The following is a 22,112-nucleotide window of genomic DNA, read 5'->3' on the forward strand; positions in this document are numbered from 1 at the left end:
GGAATGTCCCACAAAAATTACTTTATCCTTGTGAAATTTCATTTCATTGGTCTTAATCGTCGCTAGTATTACTACCTTTTGTCCGCTAGATGGTGCTGCTGTACGCATTTTCAAACACCAATAGCGAGGTTCATTGATTTATTGAATGGAAAAAGCGCAGTAGTTTAATGGCAAGTTCTCAAGTTCATTTTAGGTTGGGAAGAATTTTTGAAATCACGTAGTTCAGTCTTATTGCTTCATAGATAGACAACCTGATGCCCAAAGTTTAAGGGAGAGCTTTGACCGGGACCAGACCTTTTAAAAAGTGAAAAGGATGCCCTGGAATTGGGGCTCTCCTCCTACCAAAGTGTACTTGAAAGATGTGCCCCTGGCTCCCATAGGACTGGGGATGGTACTGGTTGTTGACTTTAGATTCTTTGGTTCTGAGACATTTGTATATTTCAGTTACAGTCATGGCATGAAGTTTGGCCCTTTTCCCCTGGGAGCTGGTGGTGTTGCTGAAGAGGGCTTTATTTAGTTAAGGAGGGAACTTGGGCAGATTCTTCCCTGTGACTAATCCTCTCCTACCCCCCTTCCCTGGTTGGCTTTAGACATATCTTAATTATGTGCATTATGTTCTTTCCAGAGCCAGTGGTAACCCTATAAATATATGTGTAAGCAATATTGATGACACATAAGGGAAGTGCTATAAATATTGATGTTTGGATTCCTCAGACCGGAAGAGAGAGAAAACCCAAGTCAAATGCGAAGACCACTCTGGGAAAGTGGCTGGACAGATTCTCTGTAGCATCCTTTGTGTACAGATCACTAAACAAAGACACGAAGAGTGGCCACGGCGTGTGCTTTGGATCCACCTATCTCGGGGACAATCTTCTATGTTTCTCCCCAAAAAGAGTCTGGACACGCCTAAGTCTTCAAAAGATGTGCTTGCTTGCTCCCTTCTTTCTTTTTCTTTCTTCTTTCTTTCTTCTTTTCTCTCTTCTTCTTTTTTCCTCCTTCTTTCTTTTTTCCTTCTTTCTTTTCTCTCTCTCTCTTCATTCTTCTCTTTCTTTCTTCTCTCTTTTTCTTTCTTTCTTCCTTCTTTTCCTTCCTTCCTTTCTTTCTTTCTCTTCTTTCTTTCTTCTTTCTGTTCTCTCTTCTTTTCTTTCTTTCTTCTTTCTTCTTTCTTTTTCCCCACTTCCCTGTTCTCTTTATTTCTAGATCCTTTCTGTCTTTGGCAATCTCCTCAGCCACACCAACAGAAGAACCCAAGTGTTCACCATTCATACCTCTTCCCACCAAAGCTAACAATATGAATCAATAAAGTGTCCTTAAAAACAACAACAATTTCATCTGTACTGATACACATACCTGACTATATCTAAAACTCAATGTCGTGTATTGAATTTCAGCAAGCTGTGGTGAAATTGTCTCCACTTGTCTCTACAGACCCATGCTTCTAACTGTGCCTGGGATGCTGACTTTTATGTCCTCTGACAACTTCTTGAGTAAGTGGGTGGGGGGCAGAGAGAGGGAGACACAGAATCGGAAGCAGGCTCCAGGCTCTGAGCTGTTGGCACAGAGCCCTACATGGGCTCAAACACAAGAGCCATGAGATCGTGACCTGAAGCTGAAGTCGGATGCTTAGCCAACTGAGCCACCCAGGCACCCCTTTACTCTGACTTCTTGTTGGGTTTGGCCAATGGGAGGTACCAGCATGAGATGAGACGGTGAGAGAGAGAGAGCTGGAGAACTTCTTTCCCTGCGTCACTGTCTGCTGGGTTCACTGGGTAGCTTGGCCGTGTCCTCAATCTGCTGCTAAAAGCCATAGCTCCTGTCAGGCAGCTCTCTGCCACAGTTAGGACTTTCTGGTTTCTAGTAACTTCTCGTTCCTTCCCTTGTTCCATCAGGTCTAAAGGTGGTAGTATCTTTCTGTTATTGCTAGTTATGGGTGCCTCATTCTGCCTCATGTTTCCCGAATTCTGCCTCCTCCTTTGTAAACAGACCCTTCATTAAAATTTCTTCATTCTTTCCATCTGTTTTCAGTCCAAGCCCTGACCTGTTCAACCAGAAGCTTCACTGAATGTCTATAGTATGAGTTTCCTCACAAACATCTGTTTATGATGCTGGAGTTACGTGTAGATTTTTGAACTGGAACATTAATGGTCACATTTTATTATACTTAGTTTGAAAACATATACTGAGTGCCAAGCTTGACATGAGGTACTTCAGTCTCTCATTCCATTTGATCCTATCACAACATTAAGTTGCATTAAGCATTTTATAGTTGACAGTCTTTAGACATTTACCCTAATAGGTGAATATTGACATTTAAAAATTTTAAAAATTTATTTTTGAGAGACAGCATGAGCAGGACAGGGAGAGAGAGCGAGCGAGAGAGAGAATCCCAAGCAGGTTCTGCACTGTCAGCGTGGGTCCCCAGTGTGGGGCTTGAACTCATGAGCTGTGAGATCATGACCCGAGCCGAAATCAAGAGTTGGACGCTTAACTGACTGAGACACCCAGGCACCCCAGAACATTGACATTTTTATTATGTATGTATGTCTGCTTTAAAACAGTCTCATAAGAATCCATGATTTACTGCTAGTCATAGTTTCTGTGATGAACACCATGATTAGCTACTCTGTACACCATTGGGAAGGAGGAACTTATTCCCCCATACTGGGTGGGCTGCTGGCAGAAGTCCTCAGGTGTCAGATCCTCACAGGTCTTCAGCCTCAGCTGAACAGAACTGCCTTGCCCAAGTCATGTCCCCTACCCAGAGTGGCCCATCTCCAGTGGCTGATTAATACCCGGGACACAAAGGCTCAGTCCTCTTGTCCCAACTCAGGATAACTCTGAAGGGTCATCCCAGCATCAAGACTTCCCATGGGAAGCATGGAGACCACCAGTGGGACTGCGTTGAGGCTCATCTTCTTCCTCTGGCCAACTCTGCTTCCTTGCTTCCCCCTTTCAGGCGTCCATCATTCTCCTCCTCAGAGGAGAATGGATACCATTCCTCTCCTCAGAGTCTGACCTCAAAATGCAGATGCTGGGATAAGATTCTGGATCTGGATTATGCATGAATTGTTTGACAATGAGGACTCCCATTGGCAGTGATGAGTGGGGTGCAGACAGCCTCTGGCACAAGGTGGCAATGCAGTTGTTGAAACTTTTGACCCTGCTTGGGTCACGTGATCACCTCCTGACTGGGTGAGAGGAGACCTGATGTGGGTCATGTGTTTTGTAGCTGGGAAGCAAGCGGGGTGTTGTGATGGAGATTCAATAGAGCCACATGGGGGATGGTGGGAGTTCACCCAAGAAAAGGATGTTGAGGTGTCCAGAGCAGTTCCTGAAATCATTAAGGCCTACCAGACTCTACTCCACTTAGCCTTCCTAAACGTTATTTCCTTCCATTCTGTCTCCCCCACCATCCAAGGCAACACTAGCCTTCTAACGGTTCCCTTTTTTGAAGAAAATGTTTACTTATTTTGAGAGAGGGAGAGAGAGAGAGTGCATACACATGAACAGGAGAGGGGCAGAGATAGAGATAGGGAAAGAGAGAATCCAAAGCAGATTCCATGCTGCCAGCACCGAGCCCAATGTGGGGCTCAATCCCACAAATCATGAGATCATGAACTGAGCCCAAATCAAGAGGCAGATGCTCAACTGAGCCACCCAGGCATCCCCTTACTGTTCCTTAAGTAAGCTGAGCATTTAATTCCTGCTTTGGGGCCTCTGCAACTATTCTCTTTACTCCAAAGGCTCTCCACCCACCTTACCATGATCACACCCTCACTCCATTTGGTCTCTGCTCAAATGTCACATACTCAGGGCAGTCTTCCCTGACCCCTTTCAGGGTCATTCATTCTAGTCATCTTACCCTTTACCTAGCTTAATTTTTCTTCACAGCATCAAATTGCACTTGACATAAAATTATTTTTGATTGTTACTTTGTGTCATCCACTTGACTATGAGCTCTTAGAACAAGAACTGTGCCTTTTTTGGTACTGTGGCCATACTCCTTAGAATAGGGCTTGGATGATCATAGGTGCTGGGTACTAATGATTGACTGAATGGAGACATAGGACAGATGGTAAAATATAGATGCAAAGTAGGGAATGGATAATCTTGATCGGAGAAAGCAACGATAAAGGCTTCATGGAGGGGGAAAGCATTTGAGTTGGCTCTGGAAAGATGGGTAACATGGACAAGCAGAAATGGAAAAGTTCTGGTAGAGGGATGTTTGTGGGACCTGCAGAGAAGTGAGTAGCCCATTGGTGTAGTCTGGTGACCCAGGCCATGTGGTCTTGGGGCTGCTTCATGCTGTGGTTCAGGTTCAGTTGATACGCAGTGTGTAACTATGAAATTCATACTCTAGGAAGATATTTCCACTGCTCATCAAATAATTCCTTACTGAACGGCATGCAAAGCACTGGTTTGTGGTTCCTGCTCATGGTGCAAGCTAATCTGCCTGCCTAACCACCCGGGTTGTCGGTGGTTATCTATAGGATGTCTTAGTAGAATGGTTACCCTCCCTACTAACTCTGTGTTCCTATAGGGTCCCAGCACGCTGCACAGGAGACCAGTACTGGTAAGCCAGTGTTTAAAAGGGAGTGGGTGATATGATTTCTCAAGCCTGTGTCAAAGGTTCACACTTGAACAAAGCTTAGGTAAGTACTCTCAACACTGACCATCAGAAGAGGTTTTAGGTGCTTGCATTTTTGGTATCTTTTCTTGATATTCAGTAGTGTATAGCTCTGCCTATTTATTTAAATTAAAAAATATTTATTTGGGGGGCACCTAGGTGGCTCAGTCGGTTGAGTGTCTGACTTTGGCTCAGGTCGTGATCTCTCGGTTCATGGGTTTGAATCCCACGATGGGCTCGGTGCTGACAGCTCAGAGCCTGGAGCCTGCTTCGGATTCTGTGTCTCCCTCTCTCCCTGCCCCTCCCCTGCTCATGCTCTGTCTCTCTCGCTCGCTCCCTCGCTCAAAAATGAACATTAAAAATTTTTTTTAAATATTTATTTTGAGAGAGAGAGTGAGCAAGAGGGGGAGGGGCAGAGAGAGAGGGAGGGAGAAAATCCCAAGCAGGCTTCACGCTGTCAGCATAGAGCCCGACGGGCGGCTGGATCTCATGAATTGTGACATCATGACCTGAGCCAAAATCAAGAGTGGGATGCTCAACTGACTGAGCTATCCAGACTCTCTGGCTCTGCCTATTTAAATATACAATATTTAATCAAACTTTGATGAATATTCAATATTTTATCCAGTATTTAAATATTCATATTGGAGAAATTTCTGGAAAGATGATAAAATAAGAGCAAGTTTACCTTATTCCTGTCCCTGAAAACTATGGAAATGAATAAAATGTATCAAATATAGGAGGGCAATATCTATAATGAAACTAGGAAACAGCTAAATGCCATGTCACAGGTTAAAGAATATCTTCTAGATGCAACATCATTTAAACCAAATTGAAGAAGGATACTTAGCTGACTGCTGTATCCTTGGATATTGGGAAGGGACAGATCTCAAAAATGGAATTTAGTGGATTCTAGTAATCTTTAACTTGGTGGATTAATCTCATGGGTGGATCAGGGAGAAATATGGAGACCTTGGCTGAGCACATTTCTATTCCAAAAGATGGCAAAGGGGATGACGTTGAAAGGGATCATATGGCCACCCAATGTTGGTGACCTGCTCCCAGAATAAGACGACTTTCAGAGTGGCCAGGATCCTACGAGAGCACCCTCACAGAACCAGTATGTTCCCATAACAGCAGATCCCTCAGCTTCATAAGAAAATATTTTATATGAAGCCTAGATTTCTATGGAAAGGAAAAAAAAATTAAGAAACCCAAAAACTAAGAGGGGAAAATGAAGGTTGTGGCAGAGAGATTCTAAAGCAAGGGGTTTTGACGTTAAACGATCAAAAAAGTCGTTGTGAAAATGTGATAACTGTTACTGCTCTTCTGTCTTGAGGAAATGTCTAATTCCTGGTTTGCACGTAGAGAAAGAGGGAGATTGGAAGAATTCTGAAGTCATTTGCTCACATGTGCCGTGGACTCTAATTCTGTTTGACTATTGTTTCCCTGTAACTCAAGTTAATGTTAGATCTTTGTGCATTAGTTCTTGGCAATCTAATTTAACCTCTTACACCAAACAAGAAAAGGAATTGGTGAAGCAGATTTAGAGCTTTTCACAAGATTTCCGTGGCTTAGGTCTTTTCTGCTCTCTGTATCCTGACGTGACCAAGAATTGACCTGAAGTGAAAAGCACATTGAAAATTTTCATTATTGGGGGATTTCTTTTTCTCCTTCTAGAATTTCTAACATGTGCAGGGTGCCACTTGTTCCTTACCATTATTTCCTGTAGAGTTTCTGTGGTCCAGAGATGAAGCATTAATTGATGGCTCTGCTGTCTACTTATGCACTTGACTTGGGAGCAAGTTTCTTAATGTGTTTAGGATTTGCCTTTGTAAAACACAGGTCATATGCACCTTGTAAATTGTGGGCATTGAACAAGATACCATGGAAAACACCTGTTTCAGAGTCTGGGCGAGAGAGGACATTCCAATAATGCACTGTTGTTTCTTATTCAATAATAGGAGCTCATATCTCATGAAATATGATAATGCCAAAAAGAACACTTCCTTCACTGAAGGGTTTTGTCCCTCCTAGGTAGTGGCCCACCCATGACATCTGTTACATTACTCTATATTCTTAAAATTAGCATAGCATAGCATTCTGCTGGACATTTTATGGATGGAAATAATTAGAAATTTTATTTTTGGTTCAGATAATGGCCTCTGAGCATATGGAAGCCTCCTAATTCATTGGCAACAAGTTCATAAACTCTGTTGGATCTGCAGCTGTGAACCTCCAGGACCCATCCTCTGGGTATTTTTAACAGATTTTTACTTGGAGATAATTAATAAATTAATAATTGGTGCTAAGAGAATTTTATTTATCATGCAAGGAGAAGCAGACATGGCAAGTAAGAAACGCCTGTTTCTATATGGGACATTGCTATTAGAACAAAGGGAAAGCTTGAAGAGTGTCTTGACCTTGGCTAACATGCTAGCATGGTAGATTACTTACCCCCCACCCCCTTGTGAGATGAGTCAAATGAGTGTCCATTTTTAAACACTGATCACTGATGCAATGGAAGTCATCGGACTTTGTTGGAATAGTGGTATGGTGGGAACTCTTGAATTATTAATGATTAGTGCTGAAGTATTACATTCATATGGAATACATCTGCAGCCTTTTAAGGAAAAGTGATGCACATACTGTCTGAAAAACTATTGATGCAGAAAGTCAGATTCTTCTACCTAATTGCCCTCCTTTACTGAGAAAGAGCTCTGTGTCCAGTCTCGTCGTCATTCTCCATGAGCACCTATGTTCAATATGTTTTGTAGGCACCCAAAAAGAAGAGCTCAGAATCTATACGGTGCTTTTTAAGGAGCTCTCTTGAGTTGTTTTGAGTTAAATGTATTATTATTTTTATTATTAGTATTAGTATTATTTAATGTCCAGGGACTGGGAATAGTTGTATATCAGAGGTTATAGGTTATAGAGCTCTTCAGATAGAGTCATGACCTGGGAATGAGACTGTCCCAGTAAGAATAGTGCCTGTGACTTCATTAGTTTCTCCAGACACTGGAGAAAGGATTAAGAAAGATGCACGAAGTAACTATTGTTTTTGTGCCTCTTCTTTTCTTTCCCTCCCTCCTTCCTTCTTTCCTTCCTTCCTTCCTCTCTTTCTTTCTTTCTTTCTTTCCTTCCTTCTGTTTCTTTTTTCTTTCTTTTTTTTTTTTTTTAAATTTTTTTTTTCAACGTTTATTTATTTTTGGGACAGAGAGAGACAGAGCATGAACGGGGGAGGGGCAGAGAGAGAGGGAGACACAGAATCGGAAACAGCCTCCAGACTCTGAGCCATCAGCCCAGAGCCTGACGCGGGGCTCGAACTCCCGGACCGCGAGATCGTGACCTGGCTGAAGTCGGACGCTTAACCGACTGCGCCACCCAGGCGCCCCTCTTTTTTCTTTCTTAAATGATAAACTCCTGTGTGTGATCTGAAGCCACATGAAAGCTTTTTTTTTTTTTAATGTTTATTTATTTTTGAGAGACGGGGAGAGACAGAGCATGAGCAGGGGAGGGGCAGAGAGAGAGGGAGACACAGAATCTGAAGCAGGCTCCAGGCTCTGAGCTGTCAGCACAGAACCTGACAGGAGGCGGGGGTGGGGGGGGGGCGCTTGAACCCATGAGTTGTGAGATCATGACCTGAGCTGAAGTCAGAGGCTTAACCAACTGAGCCACCCAGGAGCCCCTGAAGCCACGTGAAAGGCTTTTAAGGTCCACACTGTCCACTCAACACTTCCACAGGATGTCTCCAAGGAAAGCTAAACCACCATGTCTAAAACTCTACCAAGCTTACTCTTGGGACACCCCCCCCCAAACCCCCCCATCACGTTCCCCTTTTTGGGTTTCCTAACTCAGCGAAAGGTGCCACAATTCCCCCAGATGTGCATGTCAGGAATTGGGCATTGTTCTTAATCCCAATACATCCTTTGGCTTCAACCTCCCCAACCACAACTGACCATTTTACTTCTTCATATCTTCCAGCTCAATCTGTGTCTCTCCCCTTTCATTGCCACTGCCCTAGATGAGCCATTAGCATATCTCACCTGGAGTGCCTTTGGGGCCAGGTAATGGGTCTCTCCTTTCCACTTTTCCCTGCCAGTGTGTTCTCTGTAACTCAGGTAACCATTTAAAACCTAACTGGATCACGTCACTAACCTATTTTAAATCTTTGTAGTTGGGATAAAGCCTGTCTGATCTGGACCCTGCTTCTCTCTCCAGGTTCGTCTGCTTGCTACATACTGTCTTCTTAGAATCCTTTAGCCCTGTCGTGCTCCTTCCAAAAGCAAGGATCTCATCTCAGTTAACTCCTTTGGACCTCAGAGCAAAAGTTACTCCTGGGAAGATCTCAGACCCTTCAGGCTTGGTCAGATCTCCATTATGTGCTTTTATTGCACCAGGTACTTTTCCCCCGGACATTTATTACACATGTTCATTGTGGGATTGCTTGCTCATTATTGTTTGAGAAGGTACCTTATTAGGTCATCATTGTGACATGCTGCTTGGGACATTGTAGCTTTCTCTTTCTTTTTACATTAATTCCTTAGCTCCATTCATGACTCTTTATTTTTCTTTTTTGAGAGAGAGAAAAGAGAGAGAGAGACAGAACGTGAGTGTGTGCGAGTGGGTGAGGGACAGACGGAGAGGGACAGAGAATCCCAAGCAGACTCCACACCCAGCTTGGAGCCTGATGCAGGTCTCGATCCCATGACCTTGAGATCATGACCTGAGATGAAATCAAGAGTTGGATGTTTAACTGACAGAGCCACACAGGCGCCCCATGGCTCTTTTCTATGTGACATCTTCAGGGTTGGTTTGGAGGAGGAAGCAAGAGCCTATGATAATCAGCCATCTTGTCAGTATTTCCATTCCCTATAATTTTTCACAAATAGTATTTTAGTGGCATCTGTAATCGTGATGATGTGCTACAATATGAAAATTCAGTAAGGCGGGGAAAACTAAACTATAGTATTGAGGATCATACACAGCTAGTAAAGTTATAAGAAAATCAATAAAGTGGTTGCCATAGAAGTCAAGATAGATCTTATCTTCGTGGGAAGAAAAGGGATTGTAACTGGGAAGGGACAGGGTGGAGCTTTGGACATAAGGCAATTATTTATTTCTTGACATGGATGGTCATCAGGAGGAGCTACATAAATTGTGGAGTCTATACAACATGGAAATGTGGGGTCCCTTGTTTTTAAGATTATTAGAAATATCAAGGCAGTGACACTAGGTCATCAGACCAAGCATGGAGCCCCTCTAAGTGGGAGTCCCTGTGTAACTGCACCCCCATGAAGTCAGCCTTGGGGGTGATTGTATGAATATTCACTCTGCAATAATTTGTTAAACTATGTATATTTATGTTTTATGTATTTTCCTCTGTTTTCATGTTTCACAATGAAAGAGATGAAGATAATAGAATAGAATGAGAACTCAAAAAATATAAAAACATAAATTAGAACCCTATATAATTACTTTGAGGAACTGCCACTGATTAAGAAAAGGAACAAAAAGTAAAGAGATGTGAATAAAGAGATATTAGCATCTGTATAAAAATAGAAAGCTTCAAAGGAGAAGAAAAAAATAAACAGAGAAGTAAATACTTTATGGAATAATGATTGACAACTTTCCAGAATGAGTGAAAGTAGAAAGAATTCATAGAGTACAGAATAGGAAAAGTAAGAAGAAACCTACACCTACATATGCTATCATAAAATTTAAGAACTAAAAAGCAGTTAAAATTCGAAAAGCTTCCAGGAAGAAAGAACAGATAACTCATAAAGGAACAAGAATAAAATTGATGCTTACTTCTCCTCCATGACATGGAATGCAAGAACATAATGGAGAAGTAGTTTTAAAGTGTTAAAGGAAAAATCCTTTAACTTTAGATTCTTACTTTTAGCTAAGCTGGTAGTTTTAAAATGTTTTGATATTGGAACTCCTTAACATTCTTAAAAATCACTGAGGACCCAAAAGACATGTCATTTATATGGATTATATCTATCAATCTATCAATTATTTAATGTAGTCAATATTAAAAGTGAGAAAAGAAAGAATTATATTACTTCATTGAAAAAGCACTAGTTACATTTTAACACAAATAGCATACTTTTAATGAAAAAGAACTACATATTTTGAAACAAAATGCAATTAGTAAGAGGAATGGTCTTGTAGTTACCTGACCTGACTCCAAACTATGGGAAAGGCTCTATCTCCAAGGTGTTTGTCAAGAACAATAAGCAGCAATTGTTTGACATCTGGGCTGCTTTAAGCTGTGATACCAGCTGGGACAAACAAGCCTGGCCGAAACTTAGAAGGAAAATTTGGGAAAGAAGATATACACAGCAGGCTTTGAAAAGCTTTGACTTATTCCTGGGAATCTAGAAAGCCATCTGCCAGGCTGTGAGCATACCCAGAAAAGACCTGAGAAGGCCTCAACCCCTGGTTGACCTTGAGGCCTTGGGCAAGCAGGAGGTGAAGGTTAAGACAGAATTGTAATGTTTTGAGCATTGAACGTGTGCTCCAGCCCAAACCCAGAGTCTCTCACCAAAGCTTTCAACCTCCTCGTAAAATGGTTCTGAGAGGGGGAGACCCAGTTGGGGGCTAAAGAAAGATGCCTTACACCTAGAAAATTAGTGTTCTTGGGGCGCCTGGGTGGCTCAGTTGGTTAAGCGTCTGACTTCAGCTCAAGTCATAATCTTGTGGTCCATGAGTTCGAGCCCCACATTGGGCTCTGTGCTGACAGCTCAGAGCCTGGAGCCTACTTTGGATTCTGTGTCTCCCTCTCTCTCTGCCCCTCCCCCACTCATGCTCTGTCTCTGTCTCTCAAAAATGAATGTTAAAAAAAAAAAAAGAAAATTAGTGTTCTTTTGGTGACCAAGAGAGAGGGTATGAACATATTCAGGCATTTCTGTCTTCTCTACAGATCCCGCTCAGGTAGTAGTTTCATTGCAGTTTTTCTCTTCTCTGCCTACACATTGTCTAGGGTAGTTCTAGAGCCTTCTGAAATAAGAATGCAGATAATAAGAGGATACCGGGTTATCTCACAAGGAATACCCTAGCATGAGGCTTCATTCCCACTAAACATAAAAGTCAGGAAACAAAAACAAACAAAGGAAAGAAACCACCTATTTTGTTTATAAAGAATAAAAATGGCTCTGAGGTGGAGTAGAATCTAGGACAACAGTGTTTTAGAGAAATCAAGAAAAATAAATAATGCTGAAAGCACACAGGAAATGAAGCCTAGGCTTACTGCTCCAAGCAAAAAGCCTACATCAAAAATAAAATCTTTTTTGGGGCATGTGGGTGGCTCAGTCATTTGAGTGTCCAACTCTTGGTTTTGCCTCAGGTCATGATCTCACAGTCGTGGATTCAAGCCCTGCTTGGGATTCTCTCTTTCCGTCTCCTTCTGCCCCTCCCCAGCTGGCACTTGCCCCTCCCCCCCCCCAATAACAGTGAAAACAACAACAAAACTTTCAGGTGGTTCAAGTGACGTAAGAAGCATGCCATTAGCTGAACAAGTTATAAATAAGGAGGACTCCAATATCTACTGAGGAACCTTTTCCCATTTAGGCTTGTAAAACCAAGCTCTGTCATGTAAGGGTTTATCCTTTGAAAAAACAAGCCAGTATCAATATGGTTGTCTTGGCCTGGCAATTTTCTTTCACTCTTGAGAGTGCAGACGGTGTGCAAGGAGGCTGCAGCTGTCTCCCTAAATCCACAAGATAAGTGAGTCATGTCTTCATGGGGTCTACTGTACCCTTTAAGCATTTTTAATCCTATTATCGACAGGACTGGGGAGGGGGGGGCAGTGGATTCATGTGATTTTTTCGTCCTGTTGCTCTATCTTAGACTTGTCTCATTCCTGAAGCATAACTATTTTTGGAGGTTAGGAGAGAGAGTTGAGCTGAACCCTCTAGGTTTTTTCTTTCTGCGAAGTGGTAGGTGAAGGAGCCCTGTTGCGTGCCTTCCTTCCCACACCCAGGAGTTACATGTATTGGAGACCGAAGCAACCAACAGACAACTTAACATTGCCATTCAACACCGCCATCAAGTGTCGACACAGAAATGGCTTTAGAACTGGTTGGATGAAAGACGATATTACTGTTTTTCAAATTCAACCAGGCGCTGACATGGTACCAGACACTGAGCTAGGTGCTTACACATCTATTATTTCATTTTATTCTTAGCATCATTATTTCCTCCAGAGCTCCAATGGGAAATTAAGTGATACTGTAAGCCATTTGTGGGTGAAATTGCTGCCAAATGCTTAGAGAAAACTCAGAGCTTTAATGAATGGTTTAATTCAAGCCTGAGCTGAGCCAATCCCAAGTGCCCTCCTATTTCCTGTTCATATGGTATTGTTTTCACCTCTTTCCTTGAATCTCCCACAAAAGGTCTTAGGTTTGAGACTCTGTCACTGTGAGCCCTGGAACACACAGATTTGAAATAAACAAATTCTGCAAGGACACCAGGACTGACCTATTCTTGTCAAAAAGTCTATTTACTAAAAAAAAAAAAAAAAAAATCAATTTATTACATTGATCCAGCTAAGAAGTTTTTATCCAATAACTTCTTTTGAGATTTCCAGACTGTTTTTAAAACCCCCAAGAAAGAAGAACCAGATGTGTGGCTGCCTGCAATGAGATTTTTAATTTTTTTAATGTTTATTTATTTTTGACAGAGAGAGAGAGAGACAGAGCATGAGTGGGGGAGGGGCAGAGAGGGAGGGAGACACAGAATCCGAAACAGGCTCCAGGCTTTGAGCTGTCAGCACAGAGACTAATGCAGGGCTCGAACTAACGAACTGTGAGATCATGACCTGAGCCAAAGTCAGACACTCAACCGACTAAGCCACCCGGGCACCCCTGCAATGAGATTTTATGACAAGTGGGGAAGTGGATCCCTGAAGCTTAACTTGGAGTCCTCCACACAGATGAGTGGTTGACAGAGGGGCCAGGATGAAGACCAGGCACATAGGGCTGTCAGGATGAAAGGACCTCAACATGTTTCTAGTCACATTCCAATTCCTGATAGAAGGTACTTTCTAAAGGCCACAGATGGATTTACTGCCTCAGTTTGTAACCCTTACTCCAACTCGTGTTGAAGGCATTTGGACTCAGAGGTAATATGGTACTTCCAAGCAGGTTAGGGTCCACACCGGCGGGGCGGGGGGGAGGAGGGGAACATTCACGTGGTCTTGTGCAAGGTCAGAAGGAAGGGCAACTAGAGTACAATAAAACCTTGGATGGCGAGTAACTTGTTCTGGGAGTGTTCCGCAAGACGACCAAACATTTCTAACAAATTTTAACTTGATAAACGAGCGATGTCCTGTAATAGGAGTCGTACGTGACACTGAATGTCACATGATCACAACTGAGCCAATGGTTCTTTTCTCTCTCACTGTAGGATTGTGGGTGATTATCAGTGTAATGTCACATTTCCTTGACATCCTTAAAAGGAGGCAAAAGCAAGTGTCGTTGGATACGTCCCTTGTTACAGTTGCATGAAAAGAAAAAGATTCCATTGAGCCAAAAGATAGCAGTGATTCCGTTAGTGATCATGAAAGTCGTCCTCCATAATAACCTCCCTCACACCAGCCACGAAGGTTTGCAAAGGTAGGTACAGGTTAATTAGTTTATTTTTTTATAGTTTGTATTTTCTTTATTATTTTGTATTATATTACAGTGCTGTAATCATTTTTATGTGAATACTTTTGGGTTGCGGGATGAATCACATGAGTTTCCATTATTTCTTACCGGGAAATTTGCATTTATATACAAGTGCTTTGGATTACAGGCATGTTTCCGGAAGGAATTATGCTCACAAACCAAGATTTTACTGTATTCTCTAACTTCCCCATCAGGACCCTTCACTTCACTTCCTCAGTCAAGAGCTAGGGTGAGGCCCTGGAGGTCCTGGCTGTCCTCCCTCCCTGTCTCACACTGTTTCAAACTGTTCTGAATCTTTAATGCATGTTCAGAGTGATACCTGTCATTGCCAGGCTGATTTCTGAGCAGGCAAAGAGCCCTTTGGGTTCAGCTGTCACCAAGAGTGGTAGCTGTCACCTGGGGCAAGCAGGGATGTGTCAGAATGGGACCAAGATGCTTTAGCCTGAGAGACAGAAGTCCTGGGGTCCTCCTTTGCCTCCTCTAATCCAATGTGAGGAGGGTGCCCCTGAGGCAGAGGAAGTGGGTTTACAGCAGGTGAAAGTGTGCTTTCCAGGACTGGGACCTTAAAAAGAAAATCAAATCCTCAATCGTACATAAGCAAGTACAAGAGCATATTTGAGGAACATTTTATATTCAGGACAAGGACACAGTTCTGGGAGGGTGTGTGTGTGTGTGTGTGTGTGTGTGTGTTTATGTTGTGGTAAAATATATATAATGTAAAATTTCCCTTTTAACAATTTTTTTTTAAATTTTTTTTTCCAACGTTTATTCATTTTTGGGACAGAGAGAGACAGAGCATGAACGGGGGGGGGGGCAGAGAGAGAGGGAGACACAGAATCCGAAACAGGCTCCAGGCTCTGAGCCATCAGCCCAGAGCCCGACGCGGGGCTCGAACTCACGGACCGCGAGATCGTGACCTGGCTGAAGTCGGACGCTTAACCGACTGTGCCACCCAGGCGCCCCAACAATTTTTTAAAATTTATGTATTTTGAGAGAGAAAGAGAGAGGGAGAGAGTGCAAGCAGGGGAGGAGCAGAGAGAGAGGGAGAGAGAATCCCAAGCAGGCTCCATACTGCCAGCGCAGAGCCTGATGTGGGGCTCGATCTCACAAACTGTGAGATCATGATCTGAGCCGAAACCAAGAGCTGGACACTCAACCGATGGAGCCACCCAGGTGCCCCTGAACAATTAAAATAAATTTTTTTTAATATTTATTTATTTTTGAGACAGAGACAGAGTGTGACCAGGCGAGGGGCAGAGAGAGAGGGAGACACAGAACTCGAAGTAGGCTCCAGGCTCTGAGCTGTCAGCACAGAGCCCGATGTGGGGCTCGAACACACGAACTGTGAGATCATGACCTGAGCTGAAGTTGGAAGCGTAACTGGCTGAGCCACCCAGGCGCCCCAGCCCCTGAACAATTTTTAAGTGCACAGCTCATTGGCAGTAAGCACATTCACAGTCCTGTGCAACCATCACCACTGTCCATCTCCAGAACTTTTTCATCTTTCCAAATGGAAACTCAACTCATAGAACACTAATTTCCTATTCTTCTCTCTCCCCAGCTTCTGGCAACTTCAGTTCTTTCTGTCTCTGTGAATTTGAATATTTGAGTACCCCATCTAACATTTGTCCCTTTGTTTATGTCAGTTTATTTGTTTATGTCAGTTACCACGACATCAAGTTTCATTTATGTTGTAGCTTGTGTCACGATTTCCTTCCTTTTCAAGGCTGAGTAATAGTCCATTGTATGAATAGCCCACTTTGTTTATCCATCCACCTGTCAATACACATTTGGGTTATTTCCACTGTTTGGCTGTTGTCAATAATGCTACATGAACAGGGGTGAATAGCTATCCATTTAGGAGCTTAGAGGTTTAGAAAATTTTATTATTTATTTTTTAATTAATTAAAAATTAACATTTATTTATTTTTGAGAGACAGAGAGACAGAGCATGAACAGGGGAAGGGCAGACAGCTAGGGAGACACAGAATCTGAAGCAGGCTCCAGGCTCTGAGCTGTTAGTACAGAGCCCGACGTGGGGCTCGAACCCATGAACCGTGAGATCATGACCTGAGCTGAAGTTGGATGCCTAACCGACTGAGCCACCCAGGTGCCCCTGAAAAAATTTTTTTTTATTTTTAAATTAAGTAGGCTCTATGCCCAATGTGGGGGCCTTAGCTTGGGATCCTGAGGTCAAGAGTCACATGCTCTACTGACTAAGCCAGCCAGGTGCCTCAGGAGCTTAGTGTATTTTACATTGCAAAATTACATGGTATCTACAGTTTGGGTGGCATTGGAGTATTATTCTTATTTGGGTTAATGTTTTCATCCTTGAAGAGTCTCCCAGCTTAAGAACAAGGAGGATCTTCTCACGGGCTTGGACACAGCCTGAAACACAGAACCTATAAATTAATGCCAGTTGAAAAAATTTTTTTCTGATGACAGTGTCTTTCTCAGATTAGTCTGCTGCCCGATCAGCTTTAGAGAGTGTTGGTTGGTTGGAGTTTCCAAATCCTAACCAACCTTCTTGGCTTTAGCTTCCCTTGTCTTAGTGTCTTAGGAGGCAGCTCAGGGTTCTGTGCCTGGGTGTGAGTGCCCGGCTTGGGTCTGCCCCCAGCCTGTGTGGCAAAGTGAGAACTTCAAGTATTTCCCCCCCCCCCCGCCCCCCACCACACCCACTTTGCTGGGCCTCCCTCAGAACTAGGATGTTTTCAGGATGCACGGTAGCCGCCATCATTACTGTGCATCTTCCACATGTTGTTAGAGCAACTCATACTGCTTCTCTTTGGTGCACTATATTCATTTCACTGCCTTCAGAAGAGTGAAGCTCTTAGGCATTTGCTTCTGCCTTGCTACTGTTGTTGATACTGAAACTGTGGAGGTTAGTTTCTCAGCCATGAAAATCCACACCCACTGAATGCGCGATAAGTCAGACCATCAGAATCACACAAACGGGGGTAAACATGCCTCAGAAATGAAATGATACCTCAAGCAAAGTGTTGCTAAATGATAAGAAGATAAGGAACACTTTCTGACATTAGTTTCATTATTCCTAGTAGTTTTATATCAAGAGTAAAAGACTTACCTGTACCCGTTATTGCTCTAGAGAAAGGTCAACGGAAAAGCTCGTAAGTGGCATAAGGGATAAAAGAACAGCTCTGAAGTTGAATAGGGGAACGTTTTAAAGAAAAAAAAAGGAGAAGCAGTATTTACCTAAAAGAGTCATAGAAAATATGCACGCACTTATAGCCGTTAAATATGAGTGTATTTGGGTCATTTCCGGACGGCTCAGGACAGAGTGGCCAATGCCTACAGAGCAACAGGCCTATGTTTTATGGTGACTCCTGTGACACACACCTCGTCCATGACTCTCCATCTGTGAGAAAGACACACTGAGGCGGTAGGAAACGCAAAGAGACTGTGAAAGCCTACTGTCAGAACCGGATCTGATCAACAAAACAGCCTCAGCATTTCAACAAGGAAAGATACCTCCTACTCTGTTCTCTGCTCCTGCTCCCCCTCCTCCAGGGGCAATGATCCTGACTCCCCCAAGTCTCCTGGGTCCTCCTCACCCGGGTATGATGCCAATACCCCATATGGAGGGCCCTTCCATGATGCCAATGATGGGCCCTCCTCCCCCTGGGTAGATGTCAGTGGGACTAGCTTCTGGAATGAGGCTGCTTATTAGAGGCTGTGTGCCTCTAATGCCTGGGTCCCCCATGATGAGACCTCCCACCTGTCCCCTGATGGTGCTCAGGAATGACTAGACCAGACAGATAAGGAGAGATGGGAACCTCTTTATCTCCATTTTATATTACGTGTCCTACCTCACCTGGAGATCCCAGTGCTGTGACTTATGGTGTTTTCTAACAATATGACAAGGAAGACTTACTCCCCCTTCTGATCGAAGAGAGAATAGTTTTGGCAGGGGAGTAGTGGGACCAAAAAAAAAAAAAAAAGCAACTTTCATTTGTATTGTGAAATGTGAAAATAAAACTGTCCACTGTTTTAGTTAGAAAAAAAGTTAAGAAAAGATGAGTGTAACTAGAGTGGTATTCTTAAAAATATTTGTGTTTTTCTTTTTTATCTTTTTCCATGTATTTTTCCTCTATACCCTGAGGGATTCATATGGCTGAGGTGAGGTATTCATAAGGGGTTGTTACAATAGAAGTATAAAGAGCATAAAGAATTAACATTCAATTTCTGCCGTTGAAGACGGAATTTTGCAGGAATTTTGCAACAACAGACTTTGTTGAGGAAGAGACAGTTTTCTCACATTTTAAGCATATCAAGAACCAAAGAGAGAGAACTTGGATCAGAGTATCAGAGTTTCTTCCATAAAGGTAAATAAACACCCCCATCTACCTATGAATCCATGAGACTTGCTGCCCTAAGGATGGAATGAAATCCTATTTCCTGAGGGATTATGGGATAAGGAAGGACAAGTGAGGCAGAGTATGTAGGGAGTGAGAGACATCTCAACCTCTCCTCTCTGGCCTAAAATATTTAAATAATATGAAGGGAATGCCATGGGCAGGGAGTTGCATCCTTGATTGATATTTTGTTCTTGAGGGTTGGGGATTATTTGCAATTCCCCCCCCCCTAATTTGTGACAGAAACCACATCCAATTAAACTCAGTGACCCACTTTGTTAGGCATAAAAGAGGGACCTAAGCATAACTTTCCCACTCACCTTTGTTTAGTGGAGGGTCTAGAGAAGATCTAGAAGGCTCCCAAATTTCTAGGAAGCACATGAAATTTTGCTGAGACTCTAATTTTGCTTAGAGTCTTCCTCTAAGAGGAAGTTGCTCTAGATTGGGGTGGAGGTTGGGGGGGCCAGGGCGGCGGATGTCACCATGTAGCTGAAGGCTGCGAGGCAGAGCCCCTGGGCCAGGATCACACAGGAGACATTTGTTGGGGAGGGAAAACTTTCCCCTGCCCTTCCAAATTCTTCTGGCTTGTCTAAGAATCAAACTGACATTAAATGAACAGGAGAAAGTCAAATTTAATTTTGTGTTTATGGGGAATGCACATAAACCTGAGATTCCAAAGACAGGGAAACAGAATGAGGTATATGTGTCATCCTGAACTAAGGAGAAGAGACTTCAGGGGGAGGGAATGCAATTCACAAGAAGATGAAAGGAGTAAATGTTTGGTAGACAGTGTTTGTTGGGCTGCTCAGAAACAATGGGACCAAGAGAGGACTTTGGTCAAACAAGTCTTGCTAGGTTCTTCCCTGTCTACCACATTTAGTTCATATAATGTAGTGATCTATGGTGATAGCTCTCTTCCTGGAGCAGGTCCTCTATCCCTAAATTCTTTTAGGTGGTTAAGGGGAAGGTCAAAGTTTCTTCCAGAGCCTTTTGGGCCTTGATGGCTTTTAGCTTTAAATAATTGGCATGCCAAAGTGACGCATCTAGGGGTGACTTACCCCTGGCCCCTACACACACAACACGTCCAAGAACCAAATTAACCAGTGAGCGCTGCTAGGCCCAGAGCAAGCCAAAGAGACAAAACCACAAGTTATACGAAGCACCGTAATTATAAATGTAAATTTGTGCTATAAATGTAGGCATAGGGGCTCCTGGATGGCTCAGTTGGTTAAGCATCAGACTCTTGGTTTTGGCTCAGGTCATGATCTCACAGTTCATGGGTTTGAGCCCCATGTCAGGCTCTGCACTGACAGTGTGGAGCCTGGCTGGGATGGATTCTCTCTCTCTCTCTCTCTGCCCTCTCTTCTCTCTAAAAAAAAAAAAAAAAAAAAAAACAAAAACAAAAACAAAAAAAACAAAACATTAGAAGAAATAAATGTAAGTATAGAGAGAAGTGACCAGTCCAAATAGGGTGGTTGATGTAGAGATCAGAAAAGCAAAAGGACGCCACCTAGACCATAGATCCCTTTCTCCACTGCTGTGAGTATCCCATCTGAAGGCAGGTGGGAAGATGGGGGAATTTCTGAAAGCCTGGCATTATCCCAACCTGGGAGTCCCAAGCAGAAACCTAGCTGTGTCTCCTGAATGATCCTGGCCACGGGCTCTGCCTTGCAGTCCTGAAAAGAGATGTTACCTCAAGAGATACCTCAAAATCTCAGACAGATGGCTGGATTGCACTAAAACGTAAATGTTTTCCCTCTGCTACTACTGGCTGGTGGGTGCTTGTGGGCACAATAAGAAGAATGATAGGCAAGATTTAAAAAAGTGTCCATTTTCTCCACCCATCTGAGTGAAGGGTGAGAAATTTACAGCTCCAAGAAATCAATAACACACTTAAAAAACCCAGACCGCATAATGTGCCAAATGATAGCCCTAACGTTGAGGGCAAGAGACGCCTTGTGACATTTCAAATTCTAGACATGTGTTGAGAAAATGGTATAAACGCAGGGGGGTTGATTCTGACGGGTACCTTACCAGGTAGGGAATAACAACTACTATTCCTAAGGCTGTGGGGGTAGAGGGGAGAGCATGCCACCTCCATTCCCTGCACTGGAGGGCTTGGGTGAGTTGCCGACTCCCTAGTATCTTCACCTGAAGACAGAAGGATCCAACACCTCCCTCAGATGGTTTTAAGGTGTACAAACAGTTTAGTAAGTGCTCACAAATATTCACTGTCATTAAAAAAGGTGAACCTTCTACTGCCTTGTATGAGGTCATAAACTGGAGAGAACTGCCTGGGAGGGGCTTCTTTGTGTGTGTAGGGATGCATGGTGAGTGTCCTGTGGGGGTCTGGGTACTTGGCAGTATTTCATTCTGAATCTGCGCATTGTTCAGTAGATGGCGAATCACGATTTCATCTGGTCAGGAAAGAGCAGAAAAAGACAATGATATCAATGAGTCATTAACAAGAATCCCGTTGTGTTTGATCATATTAAATGCAGGTTTTGGAGGTCAGAATAAGATCATGACACATAATAAAACAGTTACAGATTAGCTTAGTATCTATGTTTTTAATGTCACAGTAGAGACCATCTCACGGCTAGGTATAATGGCCTCCAATATCTAAGTGTTCCCTGTAAGTTGCTTTCCCTTTCTTATCCATGAATTTATCTGAATCTTTGAAAAAAAAATCTGTTGGCATGATCCCTCTTTTTAAAAAAATCGTTTATTTATTTATTTTCCATTGTAATTAACCGTGTTATCTTAGTTTCGGGGATGTGCAATGAAAATGTGGGATGCTTCATAAATTTATGTACTATCCTTGCACAGAGGCCATGCTAATCTTCTGTGTTTCATCGTTCCAATTTTCGATTATGTGCTGCCGAAGTGAGCACACTGGCATGATCTCTTCAACGTAATGGGCTCCCTCGGTTTTTGCCCACAGTTTTTCTGTTAAGAAGAAAAAGTCCTTTTATTTGTAATAAAACCACCTCTCCCAAGCACAAGCATTTTTCTTTGTTATTTTATCAGACAAAAGAAATTAGGGAAAACATATTTTTATTTCCATGATGCATATTCATCTTTAAATTGAGATCATTTGAAAGTGACCTGGCAAATGAAATCGACTATTTACAGAGGCACAGAAGATACTGTTCTCTCTACCCCAGGAAAAAAAACCAAGATGATTAAAAAAAAATCTTTTTGGGGAGCCTGGGTGGCGCAGTCGGTTAAGCGTCCGACTTCAGCCAGGTCACGATCTCGCGGTCCGTGAGTTCGAGCCCCGCGTCAGGCTCTGGGCTGATGGCTCAGAGCCTGGAGCCTGCTTCCTGTTCTGTGTCTCCCTCTCTCTCTGCCCCTCCCCCGTTCATGCTCTGTCTCTCTCTGTCCCAAAAATAAATAAACGTTGAAAAAAAAAATCTTTTTTCTTTAACATTATTC

General features: G+C 42.9%; 1 non-coding gene across 1 annotated transcript; it reads right to left on the reverse strand.

Moving 5' to 3' along the window:
- Positions 1-21,458: 21,458 nt before the first annotated feature.
- Positions 21,459-21,568, reverse strand: LOC115526392. Its single transcript, XR_003972597.1, has one exon. It is a non-coding gene; the product is annotated as a U6 spliceosomal RNA (small nuclear RNA).
- Positions 21,569-22,112: the final 544 nt, after the last annotated feature.

This window comes from Lynx canadensis, chromosome A1 (assembly GCF_007474595.2).
Source record: "Lynx canadensis isolate LIC74 chromosome A1, mLynCan4.pri.v2, whole genome shotgun sequence".
Classification (NCBI taxonomy): Eukaryota; Metazoa; Chordata; class Mammalia; order Carnivora; family Felidae; genus Lynx; species Lynx canadensis.